The sequence below is a fragment of the Staurois parvus genome, unplaced genomic scaffold, assembly GCF_062004578.1.
Source record: "Staurois parvus isolate SC_StPar_1 unplaced genomic scaffold, SC_StPar_1.0 ptg000165l, whole genome shotgun sequence".
NCBI lineage: Eukaryota > Metazoa > Chordata > Amphibia > Anura > Ranidae > Staurois > Staurois parvus.
The window spans coordinates 20,566,833-20,588,411 of record NW_028317961.1 but is presented as its reverse complement, the minus strand read 5'-3'; positions in this window follow the sequence as shown (position 1 = coordinate 20,588,411).

Below are 21,579 nucleotides of genomic sequence, written 5' to 3'. Positions count from 1 at the left end.
TGGACAGTCGTGTCCTCCGCGGAGTTACAATACCTCCTGCCGCACTAAACACGCGCTCCGATGCCACGCTACTGGCCGGGCATGACAGCCTTTCAAGGGCAAATTCAGCTAGTTGGGGCCAAAGGTCAAGTTTCGTTGCCCAGTAGTCAAGGGGATTGTCTACCTCGGTTGGCAGGGTGCTGTCCAAGTAGGCCCAAGCCTGTTGTTTGAGCTCCTGCTCCAGGTCCACCTGATGCTGCTGCTGCTGCTGCGGCTGGTTAGTAGTTTCCTCACTGCGCTGGTGAAGAAAGCTACTCATCATCGACTGCAGACTGAGGCAGCCACTGCTGGTGGAGCTGCCACTGCTCCTACCACCCCACCCCTCCCCTGCTGCCATGCCAGCGGAACGCGAGCGCACAGGGCCCACAGTGTCTGAGGATGGACGTTGGCGCACAAAGGCAGAGACCAACTGACTACATAGGTGGTTTTTATAGTACGTAATTTTGGCCTCCCTCTCAGCAGGTGTGAAAAAGGCCACCATTTTGGACCGGTAGCGAGGGTCCAACAAGGTGGACAGCCAAAAGTCATCCCTCTGTCTGATGGTTATTATTCGGCTGTCGCTACGCAAGCAACCGAGCATGCTATGGGCCATTTGTGCCAAGGAATGCGAGGGACTCCCTGCCTCCATCTCCACAGCATACTGCCACGGTGCGTCTGGGTCCTCTGTCTCCTCCTCCTCCTCCTCTACCAGATGCTCCTGCTCCTCCACTCCTGTCCGCTGAGTGGAAAAACCACCCATTTCACTCAATAATTCCTGAGCACAAATGTCCTCCTCTACCTCCTCCTCTTCTTCCTGTCCTGCCCCCACAGGGGTCATGTGGCGTTGAGATCTGTGCGCCACGTCTACCGCACCCTGACCAGCCATTGTTAACAGCATTTGTTCCAGGACGTGCAACAGAGGAATGACGTCGTTCATCCCATAGTCCTGCCGACTCACGAATAGCGTGGCCTCCTCAAAGGGCCTGAGCAAGCGGCAGGTGTCACGCATGAGCTGCCAATGGCTGACATCTAAGTTACACAGGGGAGTACCTTTATCCGCTTGTAACATCAGGAAATCGGTGATGGCCTTTCGCTGCTCGTAAAGGCGGTCAGGCGATGCTGTGGAATTCCGTTCTGCCGCTGCAGCTCAATGAGGGTGTTCTTTGCGGTGTAGGAATGGCTGAAATGCATGCACAGTTTACGTGACATTTTAAGGATGTCTTGCAGTGGGATGGTGGATTTTAGGAACCGCTTGACAACCAGATTGAACACGTGAGCCATGCATGGCGCATGGCACAACCTTCCTTGACGCAGAGCAGACACCATGTTCTTTCCGTTGTCAGTCAACATGGTTCCGATTTTTAGTTTGCGCGGAGACAGCCATCTGTCGATTTCTCTGTTCATTACACTCAGCAGTTCCTCCCCTGTGTGACTACGTTCGCCAAGGCATACCAGGTGCAGCACAGCGTGACACCGTTGCGCCCTGCACATGTGATATGCCGGTCGGGTAATGGGACTTGGCACGGGGGTGGCGGCTGAGGACACGGCGGAAAAAGAGGTGGTAGAGGCGGACATGCTTGCTGGACCAAGGACGTGCAAACGTGGAGGCAAAAGCGTCGTGACCTGTCCAAGTTGCTGGTGCGGCTGTGCCGGCACCACGTTCACCCAGTGGGCCGTAAATGACATGTACTGTCCCTGACCGTAGTTACAGCTCCACACGTCGGCGCTGCCGTGCACTTTGGCAGAGACCGACATGCTCAAAGACTGGCCCACCATCTCTTCTACATGTGAATGCAGGGCTGGCACTGCCTTTTGGGCAAAGAAATGACGGCTTGACACTCTCCACCGCGGCGCGGCACAAGCCATCATTTCTCGGAAAGGTGCTGAGTCCACCAGTTGGAAAGGGAGGGACTGCAGCACCAGCAACTTGGACAGGAGGACGTTCAGCTTTTGCACCGTCGGGTGCGTGCTCGCAAACTGTTGTCTCTTGGATACGGATTCCAAGAAAGACTGTTGACGGAATCCGGGAAGAGGAGTAGCAGGAGAAGGAGCATCTGAACGAGCGGAAGATGCCAACGAGCGACAACTCCCCTCAGCAGAGGTGTTGGAGCCTTGACTGGCTGATAGAGGGCGATTGACGACGTCGGGTGACGGAGCAAGTAACGGAGCGGGTGATGGAGCGGGGGCTGGGGCAGGCAGAACCGCCGTATGTTTATCACGGTTTTCCCAGGCCACCGAATGGTGACGCTGCATATGCTGACGCAACGCTGTAGTCCCAACATGGGCCCCCTGGCCACGCTTGCATTTCTGGCCACATAGTCGACATACGGCTACGTTTACTTCCTCGGGCGGCTTGAGGAAAAATTGCCACACCACCGAGTAGGAAACTTTGCCCCCGCTACTCTTCACTGGCTGACTGCTACTTCCTCCGTGCGCACCGGCACCACTACTGGCCGTGGTGGTAGGCTGCAGTGGAGCTGGTGCTCTACTCCGTGGACGTTTGGCTCCACTGACACTGATGCGACCCTGCTGCTGTCTCCTGGGCAACCCACCGACTGTTTTGCTCGCTGCCAAGCTGCCACCCTCTTCTCCTGATGATGCGGAAGAAATTGCCTGATGACGACGAGGCTGCCAAGTGCGATCAACCTCCTCATCATCAAGTAGGGTCTCCGCCTCACTACTAGCCCCCTCGGCTGCGTCTGGGTCAGGAGACAGACCTGTCTCTAGACCGGCTACCGAGCCACTCTCCTCGCCAGTACTTGTTCGCTTGGCTGCTGAAAAGGCCGATGTCTCCCCCCGTTCCTGACCGCCCTCTGTTAGCTCTTCCTCACTGTACAGTGGGGCTGAGCCCACAGCATGCGATACTTCGCTTGGTGAGGGAACAGCAAAGGACAGGGGCAGGTAGAGGACACGTGATTTCAGTGGGCTTGCTCCCGGGCCATGCCAACTAACGGTTGTGTCTGACGTACCCACCGACCGTTGGCTGTAGGTGTCAGAGGTGACCTGGGAAGAGGAAGACGACCGAGCCAACCAATCAATGACGGCAGGGTTGTCGGTGGAGACACGACCGCTGGATGACACCGGGAGCACTGGCCTCTGGCTGCGAATACTGCTGCCTCGACCCCTTCCTCTGCTGCCACGTCTGCTCGCTCCTAAAACATTGCCTCCTCTGCCACTCCTCTGCATGTTGTCTGACATACTATTTAATTCAACGATTAGGTGTCCCTGAGTAACAATTCTCTGGCACTCAGTAACAATTCTGTCTGTCCCTGAGTATGAATTCTGTGGCCCTGAGTAACAATTCTGTGTCTGTGCGAGTAACAATTCTGTGTCTGTGCGAGTAACAATTCTGTGTCTGTGCAAGTAACAATTTTGTGTCTGTGCGAGTAACAATTCTCTGGCACTCAGTAACAATTCTGTCTGTCCCTGAGTAACAATTCTCTGGCACTCAGTAACAATTCTGTCTGTCCCTGAGTAACAATTCTCTGGCACTCAGTAACAATTCTGTCTGTCCCTGAGTATGAATTCTGTGGCCCTGAGTAACAATTCTGTGTCTGTGCGAGTAACAATTCTGTGTCTGTGCAAGTAACAATTTTGTGTCTGTGCGAGTAACAATTCTCTGGCACTCAGTAACAATTCTGTCTGTCCCTGAGTAACAATTCTCTGGCACTCAGTAACAATTCTGTCTGTCCCTGAGTATGAATTCTGTGGCCCTGAGTAACAATTCTGTGTCTGTGCGAGTAACAATTCTGTGTCTGTGCAAGTAACAATTTTGTGTCTGTGCGAGTAACAATTCTCTGGCACTCAGTAACAATTCTGTCTGTCCCTGAGTAACAATTCTCTGGCACTCAGTAACAATTCTGTCTGTCCCTGAGTAACAATTCTCTGGCACTCAGTAACAATTCTGTCTGTCCCTGAGTAACAATTCTCTGGCACTCAGTAACAATTCTGTGTCTGTGCGAGTAACAATTCTGTGTCTGTGCAAGTAACAATTTTGTGTCTGTGCGAGTAACAATTCTCTGGCACTCAGTAACAATTCTGTCTGTCCCTGAGTAACAATTCTCTGGCACTCAGTAACAATTCTGTCTGTCCCTGAGTAACAATTCTCTGGCACTCAGTAACAATTCTGTCTGTCCCTGAGTATGAATTCTGTGGCCCTGAGTAACAATTCTGTGTCTGTGCGAGTAACAATTCTGTGTCTGTGCAAGTAACAATTTTGTGTCTGTGCGAGTAACAATTCTCTGGCACTCAGTAACAATTCTGTCTGTCCCTGAGTAACAATTCTCTGGCACTCAGTAACAATTCTGTCTGTCCCTGAGTAACAATTCTCTGGCACTCAGTAACAATTCTGTCTGTCCCTGAGTATGAATTCTGTGGCCCTGAGTAACAATTCTGTGTCTGTGCGAGTAACAATTCTGTGTCTGTGCAAGTAACAATTTTGTGTCTGTGCGAGTAACAATTCTCTGGCACTCAGTAACAATTCTGTCTGTCCCTGAGTAACAATTCTCTGGCACTCAGTAACAATTCTGTCTGTCCCTGAGTAACAATTCTCTGGCACTCAGTAACAATTCTGTCTGTCCCTGAGTAACAATTCTCTGGCACTCAGTAACAATTCTGTCTGTCCCTGAGTATGAATTCTGTGGCCCTGAGTAACAATTCTGTCTGTGCGAGTAACAATTCTGTGTCTGTGCAAGTAACAATTTTGTGTCTGTGCGAGTAACAATTCTCTGGCACTCAGTAACAATTCTGTCTGTCCCTGAGTAACAATTCTCTGGCACTCAGTAACAATTCTGTCTGTCCCTGAGTAACAATTCTCTGGCACTCAGTAACAATTCTGTCTGTCCCTGAGTAACAATTCTCTGGCACTCAGTAACAATTCTGTCTGTCCCTGAGTAACAATTCTGTCTGTCCCTGAGAATGAATTCTGTGGCCCTGAGTAAGAATTCTCTGGCACTCAGTAACAATTCTGTCTGTCCCTGAGTAACAATTCTCTGGCACTCAGTAACAATTCTGTCTGTCCCTGAGTAAAAATTCTGTGGCCCTAATAACGTTTCTGTGGCCCTAAGTAACAATTCTCTGGCACTGAGTGAAAATTCTGTCTGTCCCTGAGTATGAATTCTGTGGCCCTAACTAGCGTTTCTTTGTCCCTAAATAACGATTCTGTGGCCCTCATTAACAAGTCTGTGTCCCTGAGTAATGGTTCTCTGTCCCTAAGTAACTTCTCTCTGTCCCCAATTCTCGTTTCTGTGGCCCTAACTCTGTCCCTGTCCCTAGTACAGAGCGGTCTGCCTCTGTTCAATGACTGCAGGCAAATGAAGATTTCCAAAATGGCCGCTATATATACCTCGACCATTACACAGTGCTGGCTGGCTGGCTGCTGATTGGCTGATGCGATCACATGTCGTTGAGGAATGCATTATGGGGCAGCGCGCCTTGTCTGCGCGCCTTCCCCGACATCCCCGCTCCGTCGCCGCACATGTCAGCCGCCATTTTCGGAAAAATTTCGATTCGCGCGTCCGAATTAGGCTGTTTTTCGGATTCGGCACGAATCGAAATTTTTCCGATATTCGACTCGAATTCCACTTCGGATACTTCGATTCGCTCATCTCTACTTATAGTATTCCCCATCACTTCTTTCCTGGCATCTACATAGAAGGTTTTATAGGGAGGGGCAGGGAAACACAGATAGTAGTTAGACAGTCCCAGGAGGAATGAGGCCTATGATGTGCAAGGAGGGAGGGGGTTGTGTTAAGAAATTGACTCTTACTGAAGCTGGAAACCGGTATATGAATTTATCGCAGAAGGCAGCCAGTGCTGAGACAGGTGCATCTGCAAAGGAGATTTGCTGTGCGCTTGGCAGAGCCTAATGAGGAAGTCTGAGAGACTAGTTTCCCATCAGGTCCACTTCCCTTGCAATTGACAGCAGTCAGTAGTGAAGGGATTCCACTACTGGGCTGTTTAACAACTTTATGTCCGGGGCAATTTTAAAATTTTTCAGCATTTTTGCTATATAATTGTTTAGAACCCCCAAAGATTATGTATTTGCTGAAGGCAGATGCCCTGTAGAATAAAATGATGGCAGTTGCAAACTTTTGGCAGGATATTTGTATAGCTGTTTATCAAACGCATATTTTTAGGGAAAAAAATACAGTAAAATGAATTTTAGTGCACACAAACATAATTAATACCCATTTTTTGTGTAAAATATAGAAGACCAGGTTTCTTTGAGTAAATAGATACCAAAAATGTCAAGACTCAAAATTGCACGAGGGGAATCAGGGAACAGATGTTACCACTTTTTACCGTGGTCCTGGGCTCCCTGGAGAAATGGAAGAGAATAGGAACCACTGCAGGCAGTGGTGACCCTTTTCAAAAGTGATCAGGCAGCTGTAGAGCCACCTGAATCACATTTACTGAACAGCCAATCACCTGCTGAAACAAAATGACAACAAGCTCATAAACTAATGTAAATAAAAAATGGCATAACAAAGTTAACACGCAACCCCTCCCTTATCCCTAATCAGGGGTGGACTGACAACTCATGGGGCCCCCAGGCAATAGGGGATCATGGGGCCCCTGTGTCCTTGCCCAAACTCAAAAAAGTCTATGAAAAAGGTACCAGGGGCATCTCATGGGGCCCCCTACTGACCCCGGGCCCTCGGGCAGTGCCCGAGTTTCCAAATGGTCAGTCCGCCCCTGTCCCTAATAACGTTGAGCTGTCTCTGTACACCAAGCTACAGTTGGTTTTAGTTACCTCATGTTTCCTTATCTACAAACTGGCATAATTCTTTTTGAATTTGTTGCAGACTTAGTGACATAATGTTAAAGTGACGCAAAGAAGAACTATATGAATCTGTCACAGGTGTTGGAACGGGTAATGAAACTATCGCAAGGCTGTTATAAAATAAAATAGGTGCAGACTTTTCTAAAGGGCCAAACCACCAGAAAAGTGTTGCAAATGCTTTAGTGAATTGCCCATGTTGTCCCATGAGTTATATTTTAGATGGAAAGGACAGTGAAACGTCTATTTTTCTGCTTCTCAAAAAACTCCTCTGGCTATGAGGTCTCCAAAACATTTTTGCTTTTTCAGAAAAGTAGTGAGCAAAGTGCAAAATACAGTACAGTAACCAAGCTGTCATCTTTTATTGTTCTTACAACTCTACACTGCTAAATGGTGACATCTGATGTGGTACTGCACATTATACATTATCACAGCTCTTTACGGTGTTATATAGCAATGACCCTGTGGTTTGTAGTAAAGTCCACTTTTTAATTTTGATCTAATAATATGTAAACAAACAACGAAAAGTACACCATTTCCACCTCTTCAAAAACACTGGTAGAGTATACTACCATGTTAGCCATCGATTAGTGCAGAAGGTGTGAAGTATAAAGTAGAGATCAGGTTAATACTAACTATTCTTAAAAATGTACCTATCCTGCATACACTTTATGAAAGAGATCTGTGTACTATTTTTAATCCACTCCAGTCCAGCTACATGATCCTGCAGCTCTGGCTCCCCTGTGTAAGGGAGCACTCAACAACCACTGAATTCCTGGAGCTGTGATGTCACCCATACGCTTTCATGGCCCAGCTGTTGGTGCTTCCCAACACATGATCAGACCAGATTAAAAATAGGAAAGTACACAGATCTTTTAATACAGGGTAAGTAGGATGGGTAGGAGTTAGGCGGGATGGAGGCGCATTTTTAAGAATAGTTGGAATTTGCCTTTACTACAACTTTAGGTGAATATTTATTGCAGCTTACCAATCCTTAAATGGTGGTTGCATTTTTTTTTTTAGACTTTTCTCCTCTTTCACTTTTACATTGCGATCTGGCCAGTTACACCCTTCTGTCTGTCTACTTCACTGAATGAGCAACAGGGACACCCTTGGACAGCAGCACTGTCAATGGGAAGGGTTTAGTGTTAGATGCAGTAGCACAGGGGTTAAAATTTCAAGTCCAGACCTACTAGCCGGTCACAAAACTTACTCTCCACCAGTTGCCCCACCCAACCTTGCCCAGGTCCGCCCCCCAACCGCACCCCTGACCCGTCCAAACCCCACCCCCGGCCTGCCCCAAACCACGCCCCCTTAAAGCTTATGAAATTACATTTTTCTTTAGAATAAATAGTCCAAAATATAAAACTGTACACAGTAATGTATATCCCAGCTCCCTTGTACTCCATTATAGTGATATGACATGTATACAGTAATGTATATCCCAGCTCCCCTGTACTCCATTATAGTGATATGACATGTATACAGTAATGTATATCCCAGCTCCCCTGTACTCCATTATAGTGATATGACATGTATACAGTATGTATATCCCAGCTCCCCTGTACTCCATTATAGTGATATGACATGTATACAGGAATGTATATCCCAGCTCCCCTGTACTCCATTATAGTGATATGACATGTATACAGTAATCATTACTGTATACATGTCATCACTATAATGGAGTACAGGGGAGCTGGGATATACATACTGTATACATGTCATATCACTATAATGGAGTACAGGGGAGATGGGATATACATTACTGTATACATGTCATATCACTATAATGGAGTACAGGGGAGCTGGGATATACATTACTGTATACATGTCATATCACTATAATGGAGTACAGGGGAGATGGGATATACATTACTGTATACATGTCATATCACTATAATGGAGTACAAGGGAGCTGGGATATACATTACTGTATACATGTCATATCACTATAATGGAGTACAGGGGAGCTGGGATATACATTACTGAGTAATGTATATCCCAGCTCCCCTGTACTCCATTATAGTGATATGACATGTTGTATACAGTACTTACTGTCCCCCCGAGTCCCCCGCGGCGGTGGAGAGGGTGTCTCTTCTCAGCGGAGGAGAGCGGACCTCTCCTGTGCCTGTCCCCTCGGCAGTGGTGCCGCAGAAGCCGGAAATCGGAAGTTGTAAACCGGAACTCGGCTTCACAATGAGGCTTGGAGCGTAGGTGCAGTCGCTCCATGCTTCATTTGTGCTCACCGCTCGCAGCCGCTCGCCACAGAGGAATTTCTCCTCGCATTTGGCGAGTGGCTTTTTCAAGCCCTGCAGTAGCAGATATTATGCCAATTCATGTCAATGCAACTCAGCACAGTGCAACTTTGGAAAAGGGTCCTGTACTACATTACCTTGAAAAAGTATTCACACCCCTTGAATTTTTCCACATTTTGTCATGTTTGCTGTGTCCTTCACATGGCTTCTTGCAAACTGCAAATGGGACTTCTTATGGCTTTCTTTCAACAATGGCTTTCTTCTTGCCAAACGTCCGTAAAGGCCAGATTTGTGGAGTGCATGACTAATAGTTGTCCTGTGGACAAATTCTCCCACCTGAGCTGTGGATCTCTGCAGCTGCACCAGAGTTACCATAGGCCTCTTGGCTGCTTCTATGATCTCCTTGCCCGGTCTGTCAGTTTAGTGGAACTAAGTGGAAGTGGAACTAAACGCCCAGAACCCCCACCTTCCAGTGATGCAGTGGTTACACCTCCAGATGCCAGGTTTTAGGCTTCTGGATTGGCCATTGTGGGGATATCGTTATCCTGCACAATAAACTAGTCATTTCATTTTCTGAATACCTTTCACAATTATGGAGGCCCTTGAGCACCAGGACAGTGGAAACACCTACAAAATCACCCCATTTTGCAGAGTAAAAACTCAAAGGTACTTTTTAAGAGGAAGGGTGTTTTGTTTTTTTAATACAAATTAGTTAATTTAATAAGATATTTTTCAAACACAGCACGGGTATACTTGGAATTTCACCCCAAAACACATTCTGGTACTCCTCCCAAGTACAGTTGTGTTCAAAATAATAGCAGTCAGACATCACTAACCTGATCAATCACTGTTTTTGGTAGAATTGATATTTCTACATGGCAAATAATTTACTAGCAGGTGTAGTAGAGTAATAGAAATCCAACAGACCCAACAGTCATGACATGCATGCTGCTGATTCTGTGTAATTGAATCACTAATTGAAAGGGGCATGTTCAAAATAACAGCAGTGTGGAGTTCTATTAGTGAGGTCATTCATTCTTTGAAAAACAGGTGGCAATTATTGCCCTTATTTAAGGAAGGAAGGCAGCAAATGTTGTACATGCTGGTTACAGTGCATTTCTCTCTGAAATTCTGAGGAAAATGGGTCGTTCCAGACATTGTTCAGAACAGCTTACCTTGATTAAAAAGTTGATTGGAGAGGGGAAAACATAAAAAGAAGTACAGAAAATGATAGGCTGCTCAGCTAAAATGATCGCAAATGCTTTAAAATGGCAACCAAAACCTGAGAGACGTGGAAGAAAGCGAAAAACTATCATTCGAATGGATAGAAGAATAGCCAAAATGGCAAGGACTCAGCCAACAATCAGCTCCAGGCAGATTAAAGGTGGTCTAAAGTTACCTGTGAGTACTGTTACAATTAGAAGACGCCTATGTGAAGCCAAGCTATTTGCAAGAAGCCCCCGAAAAGTCCCACTGTTGAAAAAAAGACGTGCTGAAGAGGTTACAATTTGCCAAAGAGGACATTGACTGGCCTAAAGAGAAATGGCGCAACATTTTGTGGACTGATGAAAGTAAGATTGTTCTTTTTGGGTCTAGTGGTCAGTTTGTCAGATGACCACCAAACACTGAATTCAAGCCACAGTACACTGTGAAGACAGTGAAGCATGGTTGGGCAAGCATCATGATATGGGGATGTTTCTCATACTACGGTGTTGGGCCTATTTATCGCATACCAGGGATCATGGATCAGTTTGAATACATCAGAATACTTGAAGAGGTCATGCTGCCTTATGATGAAGAGGAAATGCCCTTGAAATGGGTGTTCCAACAAGACAACGACCCCAAACACACCAGTAAACGTGTAACATCTTGGTTCCAGACCAACAAGATTGACGTTATGGAATGGCCAGCCCAATCCCCGAATCTTAATCCAATAGAAAACTTGTGTGGTGACATCAAAAATGCAGTTTCTGAGGCAAAACCAAGAAATAGAGAAGAGCTGTGGAATGTAGTCCAATCATTCTGGGCTGGAATACCTGTTCACAGGTGGCAGAAGTTGGTTGACTCCATGCAACACAGATGTACAGCAGTTCTCAGAAACAGTGCTTATACAACTAAATATTAATAAGTGATTCAAAGGAAAGCAAAATCTTCAAACATTTTTCAGTTTATATAGTGAATGTTTGAGTTTGTAAAGAAGAATACAAACACTGATATATTTTTGAATAGTCTAATATTCACTTTTCTTCAATTTTGTTTAGAGGAACAACACAAATTTGATATATTTTTCTTCATGTTTTGATTTGGAATAGAATGTGTAGTGTTCCCAATGCATTTGTGTGTATGGAAATAAAAGCTATTAGAAGGATTTTGAGCTTTATTCACTTTTTTCAACACACTGCTATTATTTTGAACACAACTGTATATGGATACCACGTGTGAAACGTTTTCAGTGTTTGGACTGATTATGTATCGGACATTGTATCTTGTGTATGACAATAATCAACTAATTTTATCAAAACCAGTGAATTGTAATGGTTGTCTCTGTACAAGTAGTCAGAGAATATACTTTGGTGTAGTACCACCTATAGCAGTCCCCATTCCTTTAAGCTAAGCAAGCCGAGGCTATTGGTACATGACTGCCCTCAGGAATGCCATGTTCACTGGCCAGGAAGTGGAGAAAGCTGAAGAAAAGAACAAAAGGATTCTTGTGGTTCCAGGAAGGCAGTTGTCCGCAGGGGAAGGCTGGGACTAGTTTCTTGCCAGAACGTAGTCAATGGGACATGCAGATGGGTCAAGTTCAGGTGGCAGGCAAAGACATGTTTTGCAAACAGGCAAAGGATTGTTGGAGATAGCAGGCAGCAACATGGTCAATAAACAGGTCAAGGTCCATACACGTGGCAGGCAGAAGCAACACTATAGTAGTGTGGCAGTGATCAGAAGAGTGTTGCTGGCTGTACGGGCTCTGGTGACACTACTGATGTGATGGCAATCAGGAACACTGTTACCCACTGCACTGGTCAGGAGACAATGTCATTGGTGTGGTAGCATTCAGGAACACTTTTGATGGCTTACACTGGTCTTGCGGTGATCAGGAGCACTCTTGCTGGCTTAGACTGGTTTGGTGTGGTGGCGATCAGGAACAATGGCTTACAATGGTCTGGTGACACTAGGACTTGTGTGGCATCATTTGGAAACGTTGGTTTTGGGATACAATTATCTGGTGCCATCACAAGTGGTGTAACGGTGAAAAGGAACACTGTTGTTGGCATACACTGTTCTGGAGACACTGGGACTGGTATGGTAGTGATCAGGATAACTGTTTCTGGCTGCACTGGTGTGGTATGGCAGCAATCAGGAACACTAATTCTGGCTCCACTGATCTTGCAACCCTGTGACTGGGGTGGTGGTGATCAGAGACACTGTGACTGGATGCAATATTAGGGCTTGTTCACACTTGAGGTTGGGGGATGGTAAAACCACGGTTTTACCACCCTTAACCTCTACCCCCTTTGCAGAGGCAGCAGCCAGGGGTGTGCAAATTTCACAGCTGCAGGCAGTGGCAGGAATTATACCCCTTGTTTTTAATCACCTAACTGGCGCATGTGCAGTGAGCACCCAGCTGTGAAGCTGCAAGCTGTGACATACGGGTGCCCACACTGAAGAAGCCGACACTGGGAACACAGGGCGGCCGGTGAAATGGGTTGAGGGAGGACACCGCGGGATCAAGGGACAGGTAAGTGTCTGTTTTTGTAGCTGCTGCCTTTTATATATTTTTTTTTCACTGGGACTCCACTTTAAACTCAAATTTGAAAACAAGAATACAACTAAGTAGATTCTAGAAAAGAAAAGAAAGGAATAGAAAGGAATAAAATAGAATAGAAAATAGTAGAGTAGAAAAGAATAGAGGAAAAATGAAAAAAAATTACAAAATATAATAAAATAGATTGCAAAAGAAAAGAATAAAATTGAATAGAATAGAAAGGAATAGAATCAATATTTTACAAGACAAAAGAAAATCAAAGAATAGAAAAGAATAGAATAGAAAATCAAAGAACTGTCACTGTACCAGCGCCCCATCAACATTTGCCAGTGTACCCCTGCACAAAAAACATCTCCAACAATGCAACAGCGCACAAGACGATCTGTTGCTGTGCACCACAAATCACTGTAAAATTGTACCAGTGCACAGAAAACTCGGTACTACTAGTGTCCCATCAACTTCCTTTCTGATTTTGAAAACATCTTGATCGAATTCGAAATTCAAATTTTTTCCCCCCTGATTTAAGCTGGCCATACACATGTAGATTTTTCGGCCAATAATATTTGTAAGAAAAATCGTACGAAAATCCTTTGCAAATTTGACGAATGGATGAATGTTGTTCAAAAATTGTCTTTTGCTTTTAACATTCGATTTTAAAATGAATGTAATTTCTGAACGATAATCACATACACTTGCCGAAAATTCGTTTGATCGAGAAAAACGTTTTCCTTCCAGCCCCTTTGAATTTCTGCCACTGCTGTCGCAAACAAACATCAATTTGACCCCACTAACGATTAGAAACTCAAATGAATATTTTTTAAACGAAAATTCTCGAATGAAAATCTGTACATGTATGGCCAGCTTAACTATTAGAAAATCAAATGAATATTCTTGAAACTAATATTCTCGGCTGAAAATCTACATGTGTATGGCAAGCCTTAAGCTGGCCATACACGTTTAGATTTTCAGCCGAGAATATTTGTAAGAAATGTTGTATGAAAATTCTTTGCATATTCAATGAATGGACGAATGTCATTTGAAAATTGTCTTTTGCTTTTAACATTCAATTTTAAAATGAATAGAATTGCTGAATGAGAACCACATACACTGGCCGAAAATTTGTTTGATCGAGAAAAAAAAGTTTTCCTTCCTACCCTGTTGAATTTCCTTCACTGCTGTCGCAAACAAACATCGATTTGACCCCACTAGCGGTTGGAAAATCAGATGACCATTCTTTAAACTAATATTTTCGGATGAAAACCTACTACAGCTTAACTTTTCAAATTCGGTTGAATTTTTTTGAATTCGGCTGAAATCTTTGATTTCGAACAACTTTTCGAATCTTGCTGAATCAATTTCGAATTCAATTGAACCAATTTTGAATGTAAACGACCTTTCGAATTTGGCCAAAATGATTTCGAATTGAATTTGAATACGAATTACTGAAACAAATCTCGAAAACAAATTTACCGAATCCAACTACACAGATTTCGAATCGAAACTAAACAAATGTTTTCGTTTTGCACATGTCTATCCACAATGCCATATTCTATAAGGTCTGTAATTTTCATGATTCTCTCATTTTTCCTTCATTGTCTTACTACATTATAACACATGCCAACGCAATCAAAAGCATTTAAGTGCATGAATGGAAATGTTCAGAAAGCAGCAATGACAATATACCAACACTTTAAAAAAAAACATAAAAACAAAGCGAAAATCCTTCTTTTATAAATTTAATCTAGCTTTGCTGGCCTTTTAAGGTGATAAATATACTCCCTAGAAAGATTAACCACTTCCAGAAGATTTCCCCCCCTTCCTGACCAGGCCATTTATTGCGTTACTTTAACTGACAATTGCGCAGTCATGCAATGCTAAACCCAAATTAAATTTACATCCTCTTTTTCCCACGAATTGAGCTTTCTTTCGGTGGTATTTGATTGCCTGTGCGGTTTTTAGTAAAAAAAAAAAAAGACAATTTTGAGAAAAAAACAATATTTTTTACTTTTTGCTATTAAACATGTCCAGTAAAAAACATTTAAAAAGTCAAATTTCATCAAAATGTATTCTGCTACATGTCTTTGCTAAAAAAAAAATCCCAATACGTTTAATTGGTTTACAAGTTATAGCGTTTATAAATGGCAATATATATACTGGGATTTTTTTATTTTTACTAGTAATAGCGGCGATCAGCAACTTATAGCGGGGCTGTGGCGGACATTCTGAGACTGGGGGGAACTGACTTGGTGTCACTGACATCCCCATTGACACCAATACAGTGATGAGTGCTAAAAAAAAAAAGCACTGACACTGTGCTAATGGCACTGGGCAGGAAGGGGTTAACATGAGGGGTGATCAAAGGGTTAACTGTGTGCTGGGTGTGTTTTACTATGGGGCTGTGTCTGTGTGCTTCACTGTAAGCCATCCAAAGCAGTATGCCCGAGCTGACAGGGTGGAGAACTGTTAGTAAACAAAACACTTCTCCTCCTCGTCGGACATCCTCAGTAATCACAGGCCGGGACCCGGTGTTTGAAAGCCGTGGCCATAAATAGCGGCACAGGTAGAGTGTGCCCCTAACCTAGAAATGCGAAATCATGTATATATACTTGGTTTTGCGAACCCGTACCGTCCTGTAGCAGTATATTTCTGCTATACGGCGGTCGGGAAGCGGTTAATAATATTCACATTTACACACATGAAGATCAGTATTTTTCAGTGCTGACAGGGGTTACTTTAGTAAAAAAACAAACACAATAAACCCCATAGTGCTTTAAGCACTTAAAAAAAGAAAAAAACAGAGCAGCTCTCCTTTAACATCAAATGATTCCATATCCTTCTAGCCAAAAATAGGACAGCTCAATATGAAAAATGATCAATAAATACAATTTCATAAATATAATGTAATCAAACAGAAAAATGTGCTCGTGCTTTTCCCCCTCACTTCCATTTGTTTAGAACAGTGGTCTCCAAACTGTGGCCCTGGGGCCAGATCCGGCCCTATATTCCTCCCACAGCCACCAAGGATGGGGCATTGTTTCCTCCCACTGATCACCTCTTGAACCCCTAAAGTCAGAAGGACATAAAGCTGGCCCTTTGTGTAAGGGATAAGGATCGGAGAGCCCTGCATTATACAATGGACCTTTTCTAGGAATATTTGTGGGACGGAAAAATGAGGCTCTACTCCGTCATATGACAATGTCTAACCTTTTATTATGAAACAAAACAATCAACCAATCACAAGACAGATGTCAGCCGCTCATACTGGCCGTGTGTTCAGATAAAGCCGTGACAATGACAGGACTGGACTGAAGAGGGTTTAGAGGATAGAAAGTGGACCTGTCAGTAAATAAATCCCTGAAGGGTCACAATATACAGCAACAGGAACCTGACAGGAGGACTACCTAGAGAAACACAAAGGTTTTGGTTTCAGATACACTTGATAGCTCTATTGCCCCTCCCCCTCTAACTCCCCTGCCAGGTGTTTGCTGGTTCTGGTTGGGCGAAGGAGATTCTTCTCACCTGAGTCGCCCCCACCCAGTTTCCTCACTGATGTTGGTCCTCTTTCACTGGGCAGCCAAAAAAGGGGTTGTCCTGGTTATGCAGGCAGTGCCATGGACACCTAAAAGAAGAATCCCAGCAGGCAGTGCCCTGGACGCCTGGAAGTCTGGAAGTAAACAAGTGGAAGGGCCCCCACACAGGTCTATAAATAGAAAGCAGGACCTGGAGCAAAGGCACACAATGCAAAGGAGCATTCACTAGGTAACTGGTGTCGCTCGCGCTCTCCTCCTCCTGCCTGGGATTTACACTCTTCACAATGCCTCTATGTGCGATGGGAGGGCGCCTCTGATTGCATATAAACGCAGGTGTTGATGACGATGATTTTTATTATTAATATTCGAGTGTAAATCCCACCCTGCTATCTGGTCTGTGTGCGCAGTCACAACCGTGATGAAGGGGAGGAAGATAAGACCCCTCTGTTACGAAGGACAGATAGTTGGGGCAACCAGGGGCAGGGGGGCTGGTTTTTTTTCTCTCACGTGACATAATCTGTGTGTCAATGTGTCAGAAAAGAGGCAGTATTGTGTGTGGTTTGTCTGGGCTGCTTCACACCACATTATCCTTCATCTGCATCAGAAACGCATGGAAAAGGCACCAGAATGCACAGAAAAGAGGAATGCATCAAAACTGAATCAGCGCATCGGAATGCCGAAATGATGGTGAGAACCGGCCCTTATTGTCTGTGTACCTCCAGCCATCTCCTCTCTCCTATGCCCGACCACTGACACCTACCTACCCCCAATCACTGATACCCCAGACTGACACCAAGCTATCCCAAACCACTGACACCCAAATACTCCCTACCACTGACACCTACCCCCAACCACTTATACCCCAGACTGACACCCATCACCCCCAACCACTGACACCAACCTACCACCCCAGGACAAAGAGCAATAAATACTATACAAAGGAGCGTTCACTAAGTAACTGGTGTCGCTCGCGCTCTCCTCCTCCTGCCTGGGATTTACACTCTTCACAAAGCCTCTATGTGCGATGGGAGGGCGCCTCTGATTGCATATAAACGCAGGTGATGATGACGATGATTTTTATTATTAATATTCTAGTGTAAATCCCACCCTGCTACCTGGTCTGTGTGCGCAGTCACAACCGTGATGAACGGGACGAAGATAAGTCCCCTCTGATACGAAGGACAGATAGTTGGGGCAACCAGGGGCAGGGGGGCTGGTTTTCTTTCTCTCACGTGACATAATCTGTGTCAATGTGTCAGAAAAGAGGCAGTATTGTGTGTTGCCTCCAGCCATCGCCTCTCACCTATACCCGACCACTGACACCTACCTACCCCCGACCACTGATACCCCAGACTGACACCCATCACCCCCAACCACTGACACCCCAGACTGACACCCATCACCCCCAACCACTGACACCCCAGACTGACACCTACCTACCCCCAACCACTGATACCCCAGACTGACACCCAAATACTCCCAACCACTGACACCTTCCCCCAACATCTGACTCTCACCTACCCCTGACCACTGATACCCCAGGCTGACACCCATCACCCCCAACCACTGACACCCCAGACTGACACCTACCTACCCCTAACCACTGAAACCCAAGACTGACACCCATCACCCCCAACCACTGACACCTACCCCCAACGTCTGACTCTCACCTACCCCCAACCACTGACACCCCAGACTGAAACCCATCTACACCCAACCACTGACACTCCAAACTGACACCAACCTACCCCCAACCACTGACTCCCCCCCTGAAACCCAAATACTCCCAACCACTGAAACCTACACCCAACATCTGACTCCCACCTACCCCCAACCACTGATACCCCATACTGACACCCATCACCCCCAACCACTGACACCCCAGACTGACACCTACCTACCCCCAACCACTGATACCCCAGCCTGACACCCAAATACTCCCAACCACTGACACCTACCCCCATCATCTGACTCTCACCTACCCCAAACCACTGATACCCCAGACTGACACCCATCACCCCCAACCACTGATAACCCAGACTGACACTCAAATACTCCCAACCACTGACACCTACCCCCAACATCTGACTCGCACCTACCCCCAACCACTGATACCCCAGACTGACACCCAAATACTCCCAACAACTGATACCCCAGACTGACACCCATCACCCCCAACCACTGACACCAACCTACCACCCCAGGACAAAGAGCAATAAACACTATACAAAGGGGCGTTCACTAAGTAACTGGTGTCGCTCGCGCTCTCCTCCTCCTGCCTGGGATTTACACTCTTCACAATGCCTCTATGTGCGATGGGAGGGTGCCTCTGATTGCATATAAACGCAGGTGATGATGACGATGATTTTTATTATCAATATTCTAGTGTAAATCCCACTCTGCTGTCTGGTCTGTGTGCGCAGTCACAACCGTGATGAACGGGACGAAGATAAGTCCCCTCTGATACGAAGGACAGATAGTTGGGGCAACCAGGGGCAGGGGGGCTGGTTTTTTTTCTCTCACGTGACATAATCTTTGTCAATGTGTCAGAAAAGAGGCAGTATTGTGTGTTGCCTCCAGCCATCGCCTCTCACCTATACCCGACCACTGACACCTACCTACCCCCAACCACTGATACCCCAGACTGACACCCATCACCCCCAACCACTGACACCCCAGACTGACACCCATCACCCCCAACCACTGACACCCCAGACTGACACCTACCTACCCCCAACCACTGATACCCCAGCCTGACACCCAAATACTCCCAAACACTGACACCTACCCCCAACATCTGACTCTCACCTACCCCCAACCACTGATATCCCAGACTGACACCCATCACCCCCAACCACTGACACCCCAGACTGACACTCAAATACTCCCAACCACTGACACCTACCCCCAACATCTGACTCTCACCTACCCCCAACCACTGATACCCCAGACTGAAACCCATCTAGACCCAACCACTGACACTCCAAACTGACAACAACCTACCCCCAACCACTGACTCCCCAGCCTGACACCCAAATACTCCCAACCACTGACACCTACACCCAACATCTGAATCCCACCTACCCCCAACCACTGATACCCCAGACTGACACCCATCACCCCCAACCACTGACACCCCAGACTGACACCTACCTACCCCAAACCACTGATACCCCAGCCTGACACCCAAATATTCCCAACATCTGACTCTCACCTACCCCCAACCACTGATACCCCAGACTGACACCCATCACCCCCAACCATTGACACCAACCTACCACCCCAGGACAAAGAGCAATAAACACTATACAAAGGAGCGTTCACTAGGTAACTGGTGTCGCTCGCGCTCTCCTCCTCCTGCCTGGGATTTACACTCTTCACAATGCCTCTATGTGCGATGGGAGGGCGCCTCTGATTGCATATAAACGCAGGTGATGATGACGATGATTTTTATTAGTAATATTCTAGTGTAAATCCCACCCTGCTACCTGGTCTGTGTGCGCAGTCACAACCGTGATGAAGGGGAGGAAGATAAGTCCCCTCTGATACGAAGGACAGATAGTTGGGGCAACCAGGGGCAGAGAGGGCTGGTTTTTTTTCTCTCACGTGACATAATCTGTGTCAATGTGTCAGAAAAGAGGCAGTATTGTGTGTTGCCACCAGCCATCGCCTCTCACCTATACCCGACCACTGACACCTACCTACCCCCAACCACTGATACCCCAGACTGACACCTACCTACCCGCAACCACTGATACCCCAGACTGACACCCAAATACTCCCAACCACTGACACCTTCCCCCAACATCTGACTCTCACCTACCCCTGACCACTGATGCCCCAGGCTGACACCCATCACCCCCAACCACTGACACCCCAGACTGACACCTACCTACCCCCAACCACTGAAACCCAAGACTGACACCCATCACCCCCAACCACTGACACCTACCCCCAACGTCTGACTCTCACCTACCCCCAACCACTGACACCCCAGACTGAAACCCATCTACACCCAACCACTGACACTCCAAACTGACACCAACCTACCCCCAACCACTGACTCCCCCCCTGAAACCCAAATACTCCCAACCACTGACACCTACACCCAACATCTGACTCCCACCTACCCCCAACCACTGATACCCCATACTGACACCCATCACCCCCAACCACTGGCACCAACCTACCACCCCAGGACAAAGAGCAATAAACACTATACAAAGGAGCGTTCACTAAGTAACTGGTGTCGCTCGCGCTCTCCTCCTCCTGCCTGGGATTTACACTCTTCACAATGCCTCTATGTGCGATGGGAGGGCGCCTCTGATTGCATATAAACGCAGGTGATGATGACGATGATTTTTATTATTAATATTCTAGTGTAAATCCCACTCTGCTGTCTGGTCTGTGTGCGCAGTCACAACCGTGATGAACGGGACGAAGATAAGTCCCCTCTGATACGAAGGACAGATAGTTGGGGCAACCAGGGGCAGGGGGGCTGGTTTTTTGTCTCTCACGTGACATAATCTGTGTGTCAATGTGTCAGAAAAGAGGCAGTATTGTGTGTTGCCTCCAGCCATCGCCTCTCACCTCTACCCAACCACTGACACCTACCTACCCCCAACCACTGATACCCCAGACTGACACCCATCACCCCCAACCACTGACACCCCAGACTGACACCTACCTACCCCCAACCACTAATACCCCAGATTGACACCCAAATACTCCCAACCACTGACACCTACCCCCAACATCTGACTCTCACCTACCCCCAACCACTGATACCCCAGACTGACACCCATCACCCCCAACCACTGACACCCCAGACTGACACTCAAATACTCCCAACCACTGACACCTACCCCCAACATCTGACTCTCACCTACCCCAACCACTGATACCCCAGACTGACACCCATCACCCCCAACACCAACCTACCACCCCAGGACAAAGAGCAATAAACACTATACAAAGGAGCGTTCACTAAGTAACTGGTGTCGCTCGCGCTCTCCTCCTCCTGCCTGGGATTTACACTCTTCACAATGCCTCTATGTGCGATGGGAGGGCGCCTCTGATTGCATATAAACGCAGGTGATGATGACGATGATTTTTATTATCAATATTCTAGTGTAAATCCCACTCTGCTGTCTGGTCTGTGTGCGCAGTCACAACCGTGATGAACGGGACGAAGATAAGTCCCCTCTGATACGAAGGACAGATAGTTGG